This window comes from Biomphalaria glabrata, chromosome 8 (assembly GCF_947242115.1).
Source record: "Biomphalaria glabrata chromosome 8, xgBioGlab47.1, whole genome shotgun sequence".
Taxonomy (NCBI): Eukaryota; Metazoa; Mollusca; class Gastropoda; family Planorbidae; genus Biomphalaria; species Biomphalaria glabrata.
The window spans coordinates 9632993-9636626 of NC_074718.1; positions in this window are offsets into that span (position 1 = coordinate 9632993).

The following is a 3634-nucleotide window of genomic DNA, read 5'->3' on the forward strand; positions in this document are numbered from 1 at the left end:
GTCCAGCTGCTTACTGGAGAAAGCTGGAGAAAAAGTAAAGAAAGGGAGGAAATCTCTCCCTTGCACGCCCAAATGACGTCATTTCTATTTAAAACTTGTCTGAAGTAACCTCGAAGCAAAATATAAGTTCTATTTTGTCATCTAGATGAAAAGGCTACAGTTGAATTGCTTGCTAGTCAGAACTGTAAAACTATTTATTGAAATCTAGGTGTGGTCGCTGTCTTTCAGTTTGATGTTTCCTTACTGGTGTCCAAACTTTACACCTGGGCGACACATAATGATATACATTTCCTACAGGCCTCATCACTGTGCACTGTGAGCAAATCTTTCAAAGGGCCGGAAAGCACCACGGCACCGACCGAAAATGGCCCGCAGGATGTAGATTTGGCATCTCTCTTTTTTTTTCTGATTAATTAACAAAAATTGATGTGTTTCTTCAGAGTTAAAGGTGATTACATCCTAGCCCTAAACCACCCACAAGACGGAGATGGTGGCAGTGGTGTAGCTAGGGTGGGGAAGGAGGGGTGAGAATTTGAAAATCCCCCGGGCCCCCACTTGAGGGGGCCTCCAAATGAATGTTTTTTGCTTTAAATATTATATATTACGCAAAATGCAGGGGCCCCCAAAGATGTCACGCCCCCGGGCCACCAAATATTGTCAAATTCCTAGCTACAACCCTGGATGATGGTGGGCAGGGTTCGAACCCGGGACCATGGAAACCACAGTTCAGAGCGCGCACCAACCAACCAGTCAGCCAATTAAACTCTACTAAGCGTCTCTATCGCTAAAAGAACTGCCTGTTTATCGGTCACACTTTGTTTATGCTCTAAATAACAAAGTTACTCATGTGTGTCGTGTTTTCTTGAATTAAATTAAAACTATTGACAAGAAGAAACGAATCGCCCAGCAGATGACAGGTAAATACAATAAAAGTACACTTGGAAATTACAAAATGTTATTTTAGTGAATAACTTACCTGGCAATAGTGTCTTCACTTTGACTTGTCAAGGAATTGTTCATTTTACTCTTATATTAGGAAACAACGGAAGGAATAATTATTCAGGAATAAAATGTTAGTTATTGTCTCTGCGATGTCTACTAAAGTATTACTCACTATAAGTGTAGTAGAAGGACAGTTTCTATGGTGTTCAGGTGTTGCCATAAATCAGGAAAAAAAGTTTATAGAAAATAAAAGAAAAAAAGAATTCATATTGTTTAAGAGAGAGAGACAGACAGAGAGAGAGAGAGAGAAAGAGAGGGAGAGGAAGAGAGTTAGAGAGAGGCGTACGTGTGAGATAGAAAGTACAAGAGTGCAGAGAAAAAGAGAAGTTTATGATAGAAAGAGAGAGAGAAAGAAGTTTAGGTGCGATATATATATAGAGAGAGAGTACTTGATAGGATAACGTGAGAGACAGAGAGAGAGAGAAATTACACGAGAGAGAGAGGGGGGATTTACGAGAGAAAAAGAGAGAGACAGAGAAAGAGAGAGAGAGAACGTGAAACAAGAGAGAGAGCACAAGAGAGGTTTACGTGAGAGAGAGAGAGAGAGAGAGATGTTTACATATTTATTGATTGAATCAACAGGTGGTATGCGAGAAGCACTTTTGCTCTAAAATGAACCAGATGACCTTCACCCATGGAACTACAAATACTGAAGAATTAATCAAATTAAATTCATGACATTGCTCACCCAGTACAATGTTTGCGTTATTGGGAATTAAATTCTTTTAAAGACTACCTTCGTTGTTCATTACAAATACACTTTTCTTTGCTAAGCTTCTAGGACACACATAGTAGTGACTGTTTTCTAAAAGTCTTACTTTTATAAACAAAATTATAAACTAAACGATATTTCTTGTTCTCACTGACCTACACTTTCATGTCTTCCAGTTTGTAGAATGTTTGGCATGTTTCGAATGTTCCTTAAGAGTTGAAGATAATCTACTTCCTAATCCAAACCTCCCGCAGGACGACGGAAATGGCAGCGGGCAGGGTACGAACCCAGGACCATCGAGAAAACCAGCGCGCATAGGCCTACCACACGACCAGACAGGCGGTGTAAAACTGTTCATTATTTGGTTGCAATATACTCTTGTTTTATCTTCTCTCTAGTCTTATTTTTCACTCTATTGTTAAACTTAACATCATCTGACCTATAGATAGCAAGGTCTGAAACTGAAACTTTACTTTTACTTTTTATTGTTTAACTCTCCCTCGGTCACTAGATGTCATATTCTGACATTCAAACATAGCTATATGTCATATTCTGAGACATTCAAACATAACTAGATGTCATATTCTGAGACATTCAAACATAACTTGAACAATAATGTGTTTATAAGTATTGGAAGATTATTTTTGTCCAAGTCTAAAACTCATGCAGGACGGCATAAGGTAAGACTAACTAAGATCAGGGCCGGATTTAGACTTTATAAAGCCCAAAGCTTTTTGAAAAATGGGGCCCCTTGTAATTTTTCCTTTCCTCTTTCTTCAAAATAAATGAAATAGCCCTAAAAACATTTTTTTAGGTGGGCCCTAAGTTATAAAATGCTTATGTTGTTCATGTGTAAATCCAACACTGACATAGACAGGCAACTAAAACAGAAATACAAACAGGAGGCAGAACAGTAGAAGAAAAAAAAGATTTCAATAACCTAACGAACATTTAAGATTTCAAAAACCTAACATGACAACAAATAGGGCCATTTTATTAAATGATTCGACAAGAAATTAATTAATTACAATTAAGAAAAAAAATTTAGACTGTGGTGAGATACCAATACCAACATTAAGGCTTTGTTTTTTAAAATAGAACTTAGGGTTGGCAGCAATGTCCCCAGTCTGCCACACAGACCAGAAGTTTAAGAAATAACATGAACAATTTATAAACTTACCTAATGAGAAAAACGTATGTTTGTGATTATAGCCACATTGTTATAAGTAGTCCTGATTATACTCCTTAACTGACACCAGTATTTGTTATCACCGGTGGTAGGTAGGCCTATATCTATGTCTTGAAAGTTGTGTGGAAATCAAGTCTGGCTCCTTTGTAGTTAAGTCCACAAGTTTGCCAACCTTACGCCCAAGCTAACAACAAACTAAAAACACGCTCCATACAAAGTCTAGATCATACGCCACAGAGATAAAACTGATCCGCTATTGAACAGGGTCCGCCCATACCCCGCCCTTCATGAAGCAATACGTCATCGCGAAATAAACAGTTTTAATATACAAATTAAAAAGCAGAGGAGGGGGTGGGTGGGAGGCCTTTGACCCATGAAGAGGAGCCACCACCCCCCTCTCCCACGTCTTTCTCCCATGTCAACAAAAATGTGTAATACAGAAAAACAATTTTTATTAGTCACACCAGCGGGAGTGGTGGTGAAGGCGGTATGCCCCCGCACCCTTAGAGCGTCAGGATCCAATCCCCATGTTTCAGTAGTGCCCCATTAAATTCCGGGACGCCTGACTGAACGTATTCACCTAAATAGAGAAGACCCAAAAGGCGGGCTTATTTTTTTTTCTTCTTAATTATAGAAAGAGAAATGGATCATGCGTAGCCTGTTTAGGGAGCATGAATTACACACGCACGAAAAGATGTTCTATTTTTGGTCATGATAAATTTTCATAGAAA